This window comes from Apium graveolens, chromosome 2, assembly GCF_009905375.1.
Source record: "Apium graveolens cultivar Ventura chromosome 2, ASM990537v1, whole genome shotgun sequence".
In the NCBI taxonomy this organism is placed as follows: Eukaryota; Viridiplantae; Streptophyta; class Magnoliopsida; order Apiales; family Apiaceae; genus Apium; species Apium graveolens.
In genome coordinates, this window is record NC_133648.1 from 193,851,665 (window position 1) to 193,870,045 (window position 18,381).

The 18,381-nt window shown below is 35.4% G+C and overlaps 1 long non-coding RNA gene across 3 annotated transcripts; it reads left to right on the forward strand.

The window, feature by feature from the left end:
• The first annotated feature begins 6,088 nt into the window (after positions 1 to 6,088).
• On the forward strand, positions 6,089 to 9,468 carry LOC141708031 (uncharacterized). Of its 3 annotated transcripts, none has more exons than XR_012569321.1 (8): positions 6,089 to 6,407; positions 7,385 to 7,489; positions 8,236 to 8,264; positions 8,343 to 8,443; positions 8,519 to 8,596; positions 8,685 to 8,791; positions 8,876 to 8,994; positions 9,093 to 9,468. It is a non-coding gene; the product is annotated as an uncharacterized LOC141708031 (long non-coding RNA). The 3 variants fall into 3 exon arrangements; XR_012569320.1 differs by having other exon boundaries at positions 6,089 to 6,285; positions 6,357 to 6,407; positions 8,343 to 8,596; XR_012569319.1 differs by having other exon boundaries at positions 6,090 to 6,407; positions 8,343 to 8,596.
• The last annotated feature ends 8,913 nt before the right edge of the window (positions 9,469 to 18,381 follow it).

The window sequence follows — 18,381 nt, forward strand, 5'->3', positions numbered from 1 at the left end:
CTAAAGTTGTATGGTGTAATTTTGAGAAATTTGATTGTATATGTATAATTATGGTTCGGATTTCTATGATTAAAAGAAAGGAGAGTGGTTCTTTAAAGGTTGTTAATTGAGATACGTGTTTATGTGAATTAAAGTGAGTATTTGATTAATTTTATGGTGGGTATTTGCAATAAGGCCGAATAGGCCATAAGAAATAAAGGTCACAACTTGATTTTGGTAATTGAAAGAATGATTGAGTGTTATAGTTGAAAATCTTTGATTTTGCTTGATGTTTTGATTCGAATTAAGGAATAAAAGAAAAGGGAATTAAGTCGATTGATAAAAGTGATAGTATGCACGTAAATGTTTGGTTGAAAATGTGTCTAGTACTCGTAAAAGAGTAGTGTTAGTGTGATTTGAGAAATAGCCTAGGTCAAGTGAGTACGCTTTGATTCCTAGGTATATAAGGATATAAAAACTACGAGAAAGAATTGTGCTATGTGCTATGTGCTGTGTGCTTATTTGTATAAGCTATACTCGTATAGTTCGAGTCAAAAATATAATCGAGTTATCGTATAGAGTGATCGTTCCGGGAACGAGAGTTGGAAATCTAATTAAGATTTCTGGTTTTATTGTAGATTCGGAGCGTGAGGGCATTCGGGCTAGGAAAGGGAAAAGTATATTAGGTGGCAGTAGTTCAACCCTCAGGAAAGCAATTTCAGGCAAGTAACTCTGATTACTTGTGTAAATGATTATAAAGGAAATGTTGTTCATACCATGTAGAGTATTGAACTGTTAAAGTATGAAACCCTTGCTTTATGAAACCCTGATATTGATTTGAAGTACCCTTTGTTCTTGATAACCTGTTATTGATAATCCTATTGATTTCACCCGTTGATAATCTGCCTTTCTGTTCAAGTTTCCTATAATGCCATGATCATATTGAACCTTTAATTATCTTGGTTAACTCTGTTTAATGATACCCCGTTTCTCTTGATCGCCCTAATGATCCCTAAGTTATTTCTGATCCTTCAAATTTAGTACCTTATTAACCTTGATACAGAATTCTTGAGAATTGTTCCTTGCGTATCTTTGATTCACTCCCTGAACTTTGTTTCTTTAAAAATCTGGATTAAGAATGAGTTTCGACTTGAAAGAGTCCGAATGATTTCAAAGGCTTGGTAATGATATAATGAATTTTAGAAAACCTATTGTTTTCCAACTCAAGGTTTTCCAAATGAATTCCTGATGGATTGGATTGAGACGTAAGAGGTTAGTGGGACTAGTCCAGTCATGGTAAGAGGCTAGTGGGACTAGTCCAATTTAAGGCTGAAATTATGCCGAATGGTACCTTAAAGACCGGAATGGAGGTCGATACGGGCTGATCACCTGTATATAATGAAATGGAAAGATAAGTGATCCAATCAAGGGTTCTAAATAATTATTTAAGAAAAGGAACTGAAACTTTTATTCAGTAAATTGATTTTTGGAAATGAAAATGGTTTATACTGTTTTGAAAAGAGTTGATTATGTTATTGTGGAGCTTAGAGCTCAAAACCCTGATTCCTGAAATTGTTGATCATATGAATGATTCTATATCTTGAAATACTGTTGCTTTCCTCTACCGAAAGATCTATTTTGATCCTATAATGATTTGTGTTGAATGTCGGCTTTCATCCTGTTTCGAGCCTTGTTTCTTGAAAGCCCAGTTATTCTTCAGATACCTTTCCTTATCTCAAAGAAAGAAAACAAAAAAAAATGGATATACGGAAATCTGCCACCTAGATTAGCTAAAACAGAATGCCCTAGTTTGTTCAAAGCATATTGAGAATTGTTATTGTAGAACTGCTATTTAGTTACTTGCTGAGTTTTATACTCATTGTTTTGTCTTAATCTAACCATGGCAGTTAAGCAAGAAGATGGCCAGGCTTAGGCGCACTGCTCGTAAGAGCGTACCTGGTGGTCCCTACCGTGTTGAGGGCTTCCAGTTGCCAGAGCAGGTAGTACAGGTTATGAGTGAGCTTGCGCCTAGTATGAGGTGTTTAAAGATACAATGGGTTATCTGTCGGTTCCCAGCCGGAATCGATACTGATTATTTAATAATATTTTGGGTTTGTAAGTTATATTCGTTGATTGGTAGTTGTAATCTTGTCTCATACTTTATCCTGTTGATCCTGTTAGTAGTTAATCGGGGTTTATGCATATTTAATTAGTAGATTAGAGGTGTGTGAGTCCTCATTTCCTAACCCCGAGATTGAGGTCGTCACAGAGTCTCATCATCGGGACACACGTAGTCTGCCGGTTTAATGTCAGGACAAGCCTCGTTCACGGTTCCAAGGGCCGTGTCCCATCCAGTCCTAAAAAACCCAGGAAACACCGTGTCATCCCTGACCCTCATAGACTGAGTAAACTCCTCCGAGTCCAGATAAGAATCAATCACCCTGTCCTTCTCGGCCCTCAGTGTAACCAACTCGGCGTTGGCCTCCCCTAGCTCATCCTCCTAACTCTTCATCATCCTCTCCAACAAAGCGTACTTCCTATGCTGCCTCCTAAGGGCATTATCAGTGTTATCTGAGGCCTTCTTCCACGACTCGGCTTTCCACATAGCCCCTTGGAAATAAGCATTAGACTGAAACAAAACAATAAAAAAATGTAAGGCAAGAGAATGCTACAAGTATATGAGAAACATGAGTTAGAGAAAAAATCATACCAAGGCCAAAGACTGAGCACCCACGAGCTTTATCCTCTCCAAATCTGGACCCGCCACGATATCAGTGAAGTCTTTAGGGGTGACACCGTGGTAGGACCAATCCCAGGCATGCTTCGTGGATCCAACCACGGTGTCCCCTCAGAGAAATCCCCAAAGAGGTTGGAAAGCGCCGGTAGCAACAGAAGCGGGAGCAACAGGAGCACCGGGGACTTCGGTTCCCCCTCAGGAAGCCTCTACCATAGGCTCCTTATGCTTCCTCAAGAAGCTAGGCTCCAAAGCCCTTCCCCGGGTGTCCAACCCTGCGAGACGGGCCTTTTTCATCCTCGATGTTTCCTCAACAAGAGGCAGGTTCTCCTCATTGATTTCCTTAGCAGCTGCAAAAACAAATGATAAACAAAAACAAGTGGTGTCAATAATGCATGAAAGAAGGTTAAAATAAAAAGGGAAGAAAAATACCATGTGTAGTAACTGAGGAAAGCCCCACATGGATCAGGGAAAACTCCTCTAATAAAGTCCAGCTGGGAGTGACACCTTCATCCCGGGTGAGCTTATTATAGATAATAGTCTCCTCGGGGGTTAGGTGAATGGATTTAAGGCTACCATCGCTAACCTTCCTGAAGGAGGATCTGAAGAGGGTGCCCCAGTCTCCATTCTCCCACCTAAGCCCGGCAAAACTACTCATCCAGTGTTGGTTATTGTCAGGGATTGAAGCACTGTTAAAGATGTGTTTGTATTTGGGCCTTTGTCTAATATAGACCCAACCACATGTATTTTCAGAACTATTATAACATAGAAAGATTTTCCTAAAAACAGCTACTGACAAAGGGAAACCGCTTCTAAGACACAAGACCATGAAACATAAAATGTTTCTCCAAGCATTAAGGGGAAGCTGACAAGGACTAATTTGTAAGTCTGCTAGTAAGACAGGAATGAAATCATGAAAGGAAATCTAAGCCCAGCGGTAAGGGCGTCTGCGTAAATGAATAGAGTATCGGGCTTCTAGTGGCATGTGCGGTCACCACCTTCAGCGGGAACTAGCCTAAGAGGGGGACGAACGTTATAAAGTGTGTTAAGCTTATCAAAATCTATATTGTACCATTTGTTATAATAGTCAAATGAATCTAGATGTGCATTAGATGGGTATTCATCCCCCTAGTGTTTATCATGTCTAATAAGGACATATAAGAAGAGTGGATTTCAATATCGTTACCTCGTTTTGAAGCAGAAGCGATCTTAGCCGCCTCTCTCGGAACTTTTATCTGCCATGGATGAAAATAGAAGATAACTTAAAACCTTGGAAGGAGGAGAAGAAGGCCAGAAAAGGCTATGTGATCACCGGAAAACTTCTAGAGGAGAAGAGGGAAGAGGAGTGTTTGAGAAGTGAGAAATGAGAAATGAGAAGTGTGATTTCTCATTTCCCCCTCCCCCCTTATATAGTAACAACTATCCGGTAAATGGGCCAGTGAAATAGGAGATTAACCGGCTATAGCCGGTCAAAAGCCCACTTGGGCCCAAAACAGGACAGTTCTAGAAGAATCTAGAAAATTCTGGAAAAAAAACATCAATATATATATAAAGGATGCTGCAAAATTCCAGAATATTCTAGATTTTGGACTTTAAAGTCCATAAAAATGGCCCAACAAAAAGCCCAAATATACTGGAGGATTCCAGAAAATAAATAAATATATATATATATATGTAATATTATACATGCAAAAAAAGGAAGAGCCCAAAAAAGGCCCGCTAAAATCAAACCCAGTTAAGGGCCCGTTAAAATCAAGCCCAGTTAAGGGCCCAAATGTTTGAAAGCCCAATAAAGGGCCCGGAAATTAAAAGGACCCAAGCATTAAGCCCATTAGGGCCCAAGAATAGAGGTCTAACCCAATTAAAGAATTCAAGAGTTGTATTCGGCTATGAATATAGTTTAATTCTTGATCGACAAACTCTGGTAAAAATACCCACGACCAAGAAAAAAGGACCCTTAATTCGGTCTGAAAATGGGCAAATATCAGTCCTAACCAAAAAATTCGATCAGAGATTTAGAAAATATGTCCTGACCAATTTCGGTCAGGATCCTAGTCGAGCTGCTCTGGTCGAAATTATCCACGATCAAAAAATAGAGGACCCTTATTCGGTCAGAAAATCTGAGTCAACATCAATTCCTGGCCGAATTTCGGTCAGGAATCCTGTCCGAACATGCCCCAGGACAAAATCCCCACGAGCAGGAATAACGGAGGCTTTATTCGGTCAGAATAGTCAGAATCCTGACTGAAATTCCTGGTCGACTGTTCCTGACCGAATGAGCATTCGACCAAACTAAATGGATGGCTAATTCGACCAGGATCCTGACCGAAAGGACTCCTGGTCGAAATTGCATTAAAAAAAGAAGAGAAAGAAAAGGAAGAAGAAAAGAAAAGAAAAATTTCTGGAAATTCCTGAAAAATTCATAAAAATTGCAGAAAATTAAGGAAATTCCTTAAAAAATTTCTGGAAGTTATGAATATTTTCTGAAAATTAAAGAATAATATCCAGAAATTACTGGAAATTCCTGAAAATTAAGGAATAATATCCAGAAATTATGAAAAATTACTGTAAATTCCTGAAGATTAAGGAATAATATCCAGAAATTATGAGAAATTATTGGAAATTCCTGAAAATTAAGGAAAAATCCTATATTTTAAGGGAATATTCCTGTAAATTTAGGAAAAATTCCTGTGAAGTTAGAAAAAATACCAGAAAACTCCTAAATAATAGGAATAAGGTTAGACCTGGCAAAATAGGTCTGGATCCGAAAAACCGAACCGAAATTCATGAAACCGAGATCCGATCCGAGATCCGAATTATACAATCCGATAATTATCCAAAAACCGATTTAAATCGATCCGAAAAATACCCAAACCGAAAATGATCTGAAATACAAGATCCGATTATAACTTGGAACTGATTAAAACCGAATAATATATTACCCGAACCGAATATGACACGAAATAAGCAAAATTAATACTTTAAACAATTTTATATTTATGATACATACTTATTTAATCATATTCTTTTATAAAAGTACATTATATTACATTAAAAATACTAAATTAAATAAAAATGATATTTTTTAAATCTCAAAAACTGAAAAAATAAATAAGTTATGATCCGAAAATATCTGAACCGACTTTTAATCTGAACAGAATTTTGTCCGATCTTAATCCGAATTTTATCCGATTTTAATCTGAATTAGACTCGAACCGAATCACATCCGATCTGATCCGAATGGTCTTCAAATATATCATAATCTGAAATTGATCTGATTCGAAATTGATCTGATCCGAAACCGAACCGATTATCCGAATTGCCAGGTCTAAATAAGGTAGAAAAAGAGGGCGAAGTGATGGGGAGATTTCAAAATATCCCTGAAGCCACGTACAAGCTAAATCGTTATAAATGTGTAGTTTGCTCCAGATTTTGCGCAAACGATACCCTGTACGGGAACAAATCCGATTCATTTCCGATTCATATTGCTTTAGAACAGGCAACGGAGGACACGTCTTGCCAAGTATTATGTTCGTTTTGAGGATCCTGAGAAACACAAAGTTTAATACGAGGTCTCCCCCTTACCTTCTTCTTGTTATAATTTTCTATTGGTTCCCTTTTACTCTAGGTTCTTTTTGTTTAGGTTCATCGATTGGTTGTTAATAGAGATCCCAAGTTCACGAATTTCGTCGAGGTTTGCGTCTTTATTTCTTCTTCTTTTTTTGTTGATGATAATCGATTAAAGTTACTTTTTCTATTAGTTGATTCATTGTTACTTATTGTGACAACTAAATGGATTGGGGATCTTTTTTATTAGTTTCTTGTGCTTGCCTCCCTTCTTTCTTCCGTAAAAATATTGCATTGTTATTTACTTCACAATGTATGTATTTTTGTAATTTAGGTAGATCTGATTAAAGGGTTTGGCTTGAACATTTAAATGTGATAAATTTGTGTTAGGATAATGCCATTAAAAAAATATGTTGAGAGTATACTTGATGATTTTGAAGTTGTTTTAGGGTGTGCGTTTTGCTTTGTTTTAGATGTACAGACATGGAGTCTTACATTATTTGTTTTAGTACCTCACTGGCTCAGCACACATTCTTCTCTTCGAGAATCCTTCTGCCTCGGGAAGCTATCTCTGTTCTGAGCACATTTCTGTCAATACGTATACTACCATTTATATGTTTCTGCTTTTTGCTTAGTGAAATTTACCTATGACCTCAAACCTCAAGCAAAAAATACAAATTGCAGCATTGATGAAATTCCTAAAATATCATACCGGAGGAGATGAATGTTATATTCTTGAGCAGCCACCAGCTATATACAAAAGCTTCTTTTCTTGAAATAATATTATATAAATGAATTGTCCTGCCATATGTATCATGTTTAGTGACTAGATGACCAGTTGAAATCTAGTTCACTACTCACTCGAGAATTGTTATAATATTTCTTATAAATATATACGCATATGTTTCTTTATAAGTAACTTGCCGATGATATTGTGTGTTTTTGTTATCACGAGTTGGATGTAATTATCGTTCTTCAGTCATACAACATATCTGCTTTCTAGAATTCAGGTGTCCGATTTCTATATGCTCTTACTTCTCCCCATCCTATTCACCGCTACTTATATATCTAAACATGTATCAATATTATAAATATTCTCTGCAGTATTTCACATCTAGGCCAGACATAGCAGATGATTGCTTTTTGCGGGCATCAAGATGCATTCCATTAGAGTTCAACGTTTCTTCTGATTTAGGGGCTCAACTTTTGGTAAGCTTTGATTTACTGATTTTTTCCAGTTTATTATGACTCTAGCTTTGAACAACTAATACAATATGAGTCACTCTAGCTTTGAACAAGACAAGAAACCATTGGACACAGCTATTTTTTACAAACATTACTCTAACAGATAGTAAAACCAAACATTTAGACATTAAAGTATGAGAATCATAATACAGGGAAACATGTTAGGCCCAAAGCAAAAATATCAGGGGACAAGAATACTATTAGTAGTATTTAAAATTCTACTTATGTTGAAATATTAGATTAAAATAATTTATCTTCTTATACATTATTTATCTTGTCTAGCCAAAGGGCCTGTCAGCTAGTCTCTGGCTAAGTATTTTGTTTTCCAAGTCTGTTCTAGTTTGGTATGTTGGCAAGGTCTGAAGATGCTAATTGCCAAGGAATTATGAAGTTTTATTTATTGAGTTGAAAATAGAATTAACTTAACGTATTTCCTTCCAAGTTTAGGCATCTCTAATATATTTTTTGATTTATTTTTGAAGTCCTCTTTCTTTATTCTCTCAGATCATATCAATCAGACTCTGTAATCTGTAATCATCCTGAATATTGACATTTAAGCGCATGGTTAGATCAATATATATTTTGTAATCATAAGTCACAACATTGGAGGTCCATATTAATATACTTCCAAATACTGCTAATATCAAATAACGACTCTTTGGTTAATACAACAACTGCAGCACTGACATGGCTCATTAAATTTATCGCAGAAAATCCAGCTGTTTTGGAACGTCTCAGGGTAATCAGCGCTCTATGCATAACCAAAAATATCATATTATTAGTACTCGAAATGACAAATCTTATATTGATTTTTCAGAAAGAACACATGGAAATTCTGGATAACAGAAAAACAGGATCAAGCCTCACATGTCAGAAGTCACAAACATGCCTTAAACAACAAAATTAAGAACCAAAACTGTAATATTTAGTTATGGTGTTGAGATTCCTGTAATATTTAGCTACATTAATATTGTTAATTCTTCTGAATATCAGGTTATTAGTGAAACTCTTCGTATGGCAACAATTTTACCTTGGTATTCAAGAAAAGCTGCTCAGGACTTTCGATTAATGGTTTACATTCTCAACCAAATGTATCAGTAATGTTCCAACTGCAACATATATTGCGGACCTTTTTATTTATTTCCAATATTCTTTTCAGGATGTGATATCAAGAAAGGTTGGGCCGTATTTTTGGATGTCATATCCATTCACCATGACCCTGAAAATTTCCGGGACCCTGAAAAGTTTGATCCATCTAGATTCGATGTAGGCACTTCTCAGCTCATTACTTGACTTTAGTCGTATAACTTCTGCCCGTTTATTAGTTTCAATGTTTATAACCAATTACAGGCACCCATAAAGCCTTTTGGCTACCTTGGAAGCGGATTTCGGATGTGCCCACGAATCAACCTTGACCTTGCAAAGCTGGAGCTTTGTATATTTGTTCACCATCTTGTTTGCAGATACAAGTAAAAGAAATAAACGAGAATGTATTAAATAACTAGAAGATGAGGCCTCATAGCAGTACAATTCAAACTGATCAATGTTATTATATTTTATCTCTCAGATTTTGCCATCCAAGCAAATGGAAGATGTATTGGAGCATGCATTTGAAGGTGGATGCCCTTGGAGACAAAGCTCAAGGTTATGATAACACTCACCTGATTCATCCAGCAAACCTCAAAGCTGCTTCATTTAGCTCAGTTTGGTAGTGGGAAATAAGATTCTAGCCATTGTGTCCATTATAATTCTCCATTTCATTGGATCAGGTGCTGCGGATTATCCATGTTTCCGTGGACTTTTAAAGTAACTAGTTGGTCCTAGATATTATGCTTACAGGACCTGTTAAACTAGAATTTAGTTTTTATAGAAATTTATTCATTTTTTTTGTAATAACAATTCATGAGTTTATATTTATTATTTAAATTGAGTTGTTACTTTAATTATCCTTGCAACATTTTCATTTATATTTTAGAGTAAAATAGTTGTCTATTTATTATTATATCTATGAAAATTAAAGAAAAAACAAGCAATAAAAGAGCTATAGAATATAAATTTTAAAAAATTATAATATGGGCCCTGCATGTAGGGCCTATCGTTCGAGAAGAAACTCTAAATTTTTTTGCAACACAATAAATATGTTACTATAAAGTCCAAAAAATGTTGTTATTGAGATCTATAGTAACAAAAAATGGTATGTTGTAATAGGGTAGGTGCTATGTTGCTATAAATATCTATACTAATTAGCGATGAGTCAACATAACTTTGATGTTGTCTTAACCCTTTTTGGGCCTCTACCAACATTTTTTTGGTTCTATAGCAACACAGTTGGGAGGTTGCTTAAAGCAATCTATGGCTTAGTGGAGTCTCATTGTAGGGACTAGTACTTTTACTAGATTTTTCTAATCCTGACATACAAGATGAATTTCAAAATTTTTAATAATTTTTTCATATGACTAAAATTGATACATCTTAACATTCGTACGGTTGGATCGTCGAAAAAATCATTTAAAAAATTAATCTTGTAAATCTGGAACGAGTCTCATTGTCGGGAGTGGTACTTTTACTAGATTTTTCTAATCCTGACATGCAAGATGAATTTCAATTTTTTTAATAATTTTTTCATATGACTAAAATTGATATATCTTAACATCTGTACGGTTGAATCGTCGAAAAAATCATTTTAAAAATTAATCTTATAAAGAGTCTCGTTGTCGGGAGTGGTACTTTTACTGGATTTTTCTAATTCTAACATACGAGATGAATTTCAAATTTGTTAATAATTTTTTCATATGACTAAAATTTATATATCTTAACATCCGTACGGTTGGATCGTCGAAAAAGTCATTTTAAAAATTAATCTTGTAAATCAGGAACGAGTCTCGTTGTCGGGAGTTATAATATTATTAGATTTTTCTAATCCTGACATGCAAGATGAATTTCAAATTCTTTAATAAATTTTTCATACGACTAAAATTGATATATCTTAACATCCGTACAGTTGGATCGTCGAAAAACTCATTTTAAAAATATAACTTGTTAACCGAGAATCTCATATTATACAGTAATACTTTTACAATAGTTTCCTTGAAACACCATTGTGTAAAGATCAACTAAGACAACGCTTTTTTTATTATAAATCCGTTGTGTAAACATATCAGCTTTTTTCAATCTAACGGCTAATATCTAATCTCATTTCAATCAAGGGTTGTCATTCCCACACTTCAGCAATCCGAGTAAAATGTTTACAACCTATCATGGGGCGCCACCTCATCAGGTGGTGCCCATTGAAATTATAAAATAACTATTTCAGACAACTGTTTTATTCCGTTGTATGAAGGTTTCTAAGACAACCCTTCTAAAAACTATTGTGTGAATTACACAACTTAATATCTAAAAGCTTGTATGAGACCAACTAAGACAACACTTTTGTTTTAACATAAAATCGTTGTATAAGAATATCAGCTATTTTTCGATCTAACTGCTGATATCAAATCTCATTTCAATGAAGGACTCTCATTTTACCACCTCAGCAATCCTTGTGAATGATTTACCACATATCACGTGCTGCAATCTCAATACGTGGTACCCATTGAAATTTCTCAGACAACTGTTTTCATTCAGTTGTTTGATGGTTTAGAGGAAAACCTTTCTGAAAAACCGTTGTCTGAATTACACAATATAATGTCAAAACCATTGTCTTATATCCCTATACGTTAACATAGTAACAACGGTTTGTAATGGTTGTGTTAAAGATCTACAATAACACTATATTTAAAAAACCGTTGTCTGTCTCGATGAGAGGATACAACTTGTACAACAATTTAAAAAAGATGGATATCCGTTGTTTATTCTGGAGCTCACACAACTGTTTTTTCTGCAAAATCAATTCACCGTTGTATGATTTTTTAGGACGACGGTTTTTTTTAACCGTTGTCTGTCAACCGTTGTCTGATTGCAAATTTCTTGTAGTGAGATGTCAGTTCTCTATAGTTCAAACTGGAGATCTCGATATGAAGCTCAAGTACATAATGTAGACAAGTTAAATATCCAAGATTATCAATCAACAAACGATCTAATCACTTAGATTGAAAAGTCTACAAAAACAGCTTGAAGAGTGCAAGATCAAATGTCAAGATTAACCGACAAAGGAAAGTCACAGATTCACAGGATTTGTAAAGATGCACTAAGCCAAAATTGGAAAGCTTTAGAGATTATTTTTAGTATGGTTTAGTACAGTCTATTGCATGTTGTGTAAACCAGTGTTTACTAATCTATAAAGTAAACACTGGTCCTTTGCTTTTAAAAGTAACAAACATGTCTAGAATTTCTTGTAACTCTCTCAAGGAAGAAGCCGAGTTCTTTACTTACAAAGAATCCAGAATTTGTAGAAAAACACTTGCTTGATTTTAAACCAAAATTAAGTGAGTTTTGAAATATTGTGTGCACTGTTTTAATTTCAGTTAACATAATATTACTACATTTTTATCTGCTTCGTTCACCAAGTTAAAGAAAATCAAAAAGCCTTAAAAATAACCAAAACACATTCACCCCCTATGTTGTATTCATTACCTAACAAGTGGTATCGGAGCAAAATCTAAAAGAAAACAAATTAAAGATCTTGGAAGAATGAATACACAGAAGATTAGCAGTATCAAAATTCCTGCCTTTGACAGATCTAACTACATATTATGAAAAAAGAAAATGATGCTATTTATAAGGATGGCCAACCAATTATATGTTCATATTCTCAAGAATGGTCCTTTCACCCCATGAAAAGAGATGAGGAATCTACAGATGGAGACATGGTCATTCCAGCTCATTATGCTTCTAAAGATCCCTCACAGTATACTGAACCTGAAAAGAAGAAAGTCTTTCTGGATAGTGACTTGCAACTGATTCTAATAGAGTCACTTGACAATATAATGTACAATAACATTATCAACTGTGACACATCCTAACAGATCTGGGAGAAGATAGAAATTCTTTGTGAAGGAATAAAGGAAGTTAGGTCAAACCAAATGAGAATTCTGGTATCTCAATATGAGGGTTTCGTGGATAAACCTAAAGAAAGTATAATGGATGTCTTTGAAAGATTCAACAAGCTGATTAATGACTTGCAGCTCCATGACAAATACTATGAAGCTGAGGTGGTTAACTTGAAGTTTTTTTCTCACCCTTCCTGATCATTTGGAACATAAGATCTCAGCTATAAGAGAAGGGAGCGACTTGAGCAGAATGACATTGGAGGTTTTACATGGCATCTTGAAAACTTATGAACTGAAAATGATCCAAAGAAATTCTTTAGGAGATGGTCAAGGACACATTGTGGATGGTTCAAGTGCCCTAATTGTTAATGACAATCAGTCATCTGATGATGAGTTAAAAGTCCAGACTCCAGTTGCTTCAAGTAGTGAGCAAAAGAACAAGGAACCACAGAAGCAAGTTATCCTTGAACTTGAAGAGGATGAATTCTACACCCTGGATGAATTGCATGAATTAGATCAGTCCATTTCTTACTTAGCAAGGAAATTCTCTATTATTGGAGTAAAGAAGCCAAAATTCTTTAGAAACAAGGGACAATCCACCAACATGGATAACGGCTGGAAGGGAAAGACCCAGTTCAATTCTGGAAGCAAAAATGGCTACAAAATAGGATCCGTAGACAAATCAAAATCAGGTGCTTCAATTGTGATGAATTGGGTCATTTTGCCATAGAATGCAGGAAGCCAAAGAAAGTGAAAAAAGACAAGGATTATCATGAATTGGAAGTAAAGTATGAGGTTCTTCTAAGAAAGCAATAGGGTAAAGCTTATATTGCAGAAGGAAAGAGTTGGGATGATTCTGAAAATGATGAAGATGAGGAAGTAGGAAATTATCCACTCATGGCCTTGGAGCAAGGAGATTCATCCTCATCAGAAACAAAGGTACCAACTCTTACCACCATTGATTTAAATGAAAGTCAATATAAGGAAATTGTTGAAAAGATGAGCATAAAAATGTTCCACGTTCATACTAGCATGGTAGCAGCTACTGAGGAGGTCAGTAGGTTATCAAAAGCTAATGAGAAGTTTAAAAATGAGAAACAAAAGTTTGATCTAATGCTTGTGGATCTTGAGACAGTCAAGTAAGAAAATGAATATCTAAAGAACAAGCTAAAGTGTGATACAGAGATACAAGCTGTGTTAAGGGAGAAGCTAGAGAAGAATGAAGTGAAACTGGAATCATTCAGAAATACATCTCAGTTAGTTGGTCAGTACCATGAGAAAAATAAGCCATATGCTAACATAGCTATTGGCTTGGATTATGATGCATTGAACAACAACATGATAGTTGAAGGTGATAAGGGAAAAACAATTACAAGTGAAGATGTCCCAGCTATGCTGAGAAAGGTTGGTTCACCTATGTTCAAAGCATGTGAAGTAAATTTCACTGAAGAAGAGTTGATCATAAAGCAAGAACTTGCTGATGAGGACAATAAAAAAGAAATGTACAGAAACAACTCCAACTTCAAAAGCTGAGAAGAAGTACATGGTTGATCAAACTTCCAAGAAGCCAATCAAGGAAGTTAAAACTGAAGATGCAGGAAAAAATAAGAAAAATAGAAATGGAAAGATTGGGATAAAAAAGAGCAACAACTTTGCATTTGTTGCTGATACTCATAAAAAACAATGTCAGAAATGTGGCTCTACAAATCATCTAACTCACCTTTGTAAAAAGGCTGTTAGTAAGCCAAGATTGGGAGCATGTAAGTATGGTGAAGCAAAGACTGAAGATCCATATTCCTTCTGTGATAAGTTTGATTACATTCCTTGCAACATGAAAGTAATGACAAGTTGCCATAAGCTGAGAGTAGACCTCAAGGAAATCAACATTGAGTCTGCAACCAAAAAGAAACATGCAAATCAAGCAATGAACACCATTCTTTCTGAATCAACTCATTCTAATTTTGCACATTCTGTTAACAAGAAGAAAGTACCCAACACTGCTTGGGTAGCTAAAAACACTTAATCATCATTGTGTGCAGGGCAAAGTGAAGAAAGTAATATGGATCATAGACAGTGGATGCTCAAGACATGTGACAAATGATATGGCCCTGCTATCATAGTTTGAGGAGATGGCTGGCCCATTAGTGACTTTTGGAGCAACAACAAAGGTTTCACAACGGGATATGGCAAATTAATTTCTGAAAATGTTCTCATTTAAGATGTAGCATTGGTTGTTGGATTGGAAGTAAATCTCCTAAGTGTCAACCAATTCACAGATAGAGGATTTAATGTCAAATTTGATAAAGGAGAATGCTTAATCATTAGCAAAAAGACTACTGAAGTTGCTCTGGAAGGAGTAAAAAAAGGAAGCTTATTTGTTGCAGACTTGAACTCAGCAAAGGAGGATGGAATTTGTTACTCCCCCCGGCTCCGGCAACCCAGAACAACGACCAAAACTCGTGCCGTTTATGCTCATTTTCAACACCAAATTATCCCTAGCATCCTCAGAAACCCATAAATCATATTCACAACATCAAACACATAGTAGAAGTTCAACATCCGGCCAGAATCAAGCAATTTTCCGGCAACATCATCGGAAAATCGTTCTCGTTGATTTCTCAACTGAATCGATCGTATAATATATGAAATTGTTAGGAATATGTTGTGAACTTGATGATAAGTTAAACAAAACACCTTAGTAGATTTAAATTAGTGAATTTTGTAGCACTCGACGGATGATCTAATAGAGTTCCGATGGATGAACTTTATAGTCCCGATGGATGACAAATTGACATCCATCGAGTGAGTAGCTTATGTAAAAAATAAGTAATGTAGCACATTTCTGCAAGCAACAATGTGTAGATTATGTAGGAATGTATAAGTCATGTTGAATACTAGTTGATATACAAAATAGGGTGATTAATTGTAAATAAGATGTCTTGGAGTTCAGTATAAATGAAATGGAGTCAAGTGACAGAAAAGGCTCCCGACGGATGGTTCACAAAGGCTCCCGATGGATGATCAACAAAATTCCTGACGGATGACAAATATAGTCCCAACGGATGATCAAATTCAAATAGCTATTGAAAGTGACAACAAAGTCACATGCGTTGGGTGTTTGCAAAAGGAATGTGGCAGCCTGTTAAGCAGGATTTCGAGAACAAAAAAGCATTACCATTTCCATGCAATTGTGAAGATATTCAAAGATGATGGAATAGAGTAATGAAGTAGCATGGAGTTAGATTAAATATGTTTTGTTTTATTATCTTGTCTTATTGTCATGTAAACTTGGTGATATATAAACCAAACGTAGCAAGTAGAACATTTAACTAAGCAAGCCCATTTTTAGAGAAACACATCAAGCTGTATTCTGTAAGCATTTCTATATAGTTTAGTTATTTAAACTTGTAAGCAACTGTGAGCTATTCAAAGCTTCACAGAGTTCTCAATTTGATATATATATATATATGGTGGATACTTTTAAATCCACCAGAAAGTTTTAAAATCTTGTATTTTTATTACTTAGTGTTTTGATTTCTATCACTCTTTTATTCCGCACCTTTGCTAATCAAACACTGTTATATTTATCAAGTTAGAACATTTTTAAAATCTTGAAAAATAGCCAGAAATACATTCAACCCCCCTTCTGTAATTCTTGTTTTATTGTTAGGGAATAACAATTGGTATCAAAGCAAGCTCTTGAAGTACAAAGAGTGTAAAGATCACAACAAACAACAAGATGAACAAAAATGATGTTGGAGTTAAAATTCCATTTCTGGACAAAGACAATTATCACCACTGGAAGGTGAAGATGCACCTACATCTTCTTTCTCAAGATGAAACCTATGTGGACTGCATAGAGAGAGGTCCTCATGTACCAATGAGTGTTGCAACTGGCAATGAGTCATTTGTACCAAAACCTAGGCATGAATGGTCAGACCCTGACATTGGGCAAGTCAGGAAGGATAAGAAGGCCATGAATATATTGTTCAATGGAGTTGATGGTGATGTGTTTGATAACATCATTAATTGTAAAACAGTCAAAGAGGTTTGGGACAAAATTCAAATTATCTGTGATGGTACTGAGAAACTAAGGGAGAACAAGATGTAGCTACTGATTCAGCAATATGAGCATTTTCACTGTGAAGAAACTAAGTCTCTCATTGATATATTTAGTAGATTTCAAAAGCTATTAAATGCTCTGAAGTTGCATGGAAGAGTCTATCAAACAAAAGACTCTAACTTCAAGTTCCTTAGATCTCTTCCAAAGGAGTGGAAGCCAATGACAGTTTCATTGAGAAATTCACAAGATTACAAGGAGTTCACCTTGGAGATACTATATGGCATCCTGAAAACCTATGAGCTTGAAATAGAGCAAGATGAAAGGATGGAGAAAGGAAGGAAGAAAGGAGGGTCCATAGCACTGGTTGCTGAGATAGAGAAGGAGAAAGAGATTAAGGTAGAAGTTGTTGAGTCTACATCAAAGGTCTGTGAAAGCAAGGTGTTGTGAATATGTTGTGAACTTGACGATTTCATTAACAAAAAACCTTAGTAGATTTTACTAAGTGAAAAATGTAGCACTCGAAGGATAAGGATTATAGTCCCGACGGATGACTCAATATAGTCCCGACGGATGATGATTTATTATCCATCGAGTGAGTAGCTTGTGTAGCAATAAGTCTGTAGCACATTTCTGCATACACAATATTTAGATTCTGTAGTAGTACTCAAGTCATGTTGACTTTAGTTAGATATGCAGAATAGGTTGATTAATTATACATAGATGATGTCTTGTAATTCTGTGTAAATAAAATGAAGTCAAGTGCCAGATTGCTACCCGGCGGATAAATAACAATGCCACTCGACGGATGATCAACTAGGCAACCCGACGGATGATCATGAATCCGACGGATAAAGAATTCAAACATCTGTTAACAGTGACTAAACAGTCACATGCGTCGAGTGTATGTAAATGGAATATGGAAGCCTATTCAACTGGGTTTTAGAGAACAAAGAAGCATTGCCATTTCCATGCTATTATGAAGATATTAAAAGATGCTGGAATAGAGTAATGAAGAAGCATAGTATTAGACTTGATAGGTTTTGTTTTATTATCTTTCCTTATTACTTTGTAATCTTGGTGATATATAAATCAAGAAGTAGCAAATAGAACAACAAGAACACTAAGCAAGAATTTCTCAGAGAAACATCTGTAAGCTGTATTCTTAGCATTTCTCTGCAAACTTAGTTGTTCATATTTGTAAGCAGCCGTGAGCAAATCTTGCTACACAGAGTTCTTTTGATATAATATATATCTCTGGTGGATACTTTCAAATCCACCAGAAAGTTTTTAAAGACTTGTGTTTTTAATTACTTGTGTTTTGATTCATTCCAAGTTATTATTCCGTACTTTGTAAATCAATTCACTCAGATATATATTTGAAGTTAGAACATTTTTAAACCAAGAAAAAGTTTCAAGAATTCCATTCAACCCCCCTTCTGTAATTCTTGTTGCATTGTTAGGGACTAACAATTGGTATCAGAGCAAGCTCTTGATAAACAAAGAGTTTAAAGATCACAACAAAACAGCAAGATGAACAAGAAGGATGCTGGAGTCAAGATTCCTTTTTTAGATAAAGATAATTACCATCATTGGAAGGTAAAGATGAATCTTCATTTACTTTCTCAAGATGAGGCCTATATAGATTGCATAGAAAGAGGCCCTCATGTGCCAATGAGAGCTGCAACTGGAAATGAGCCATCTGTCCCCAAGCCAAGGCATGAATGGTCTGATCCTGATATTGAACAAGTCAGGAAAGATAAGAAGGCCATGAATATCCTGTTCAATGGAGTTGATGGTGATATGTT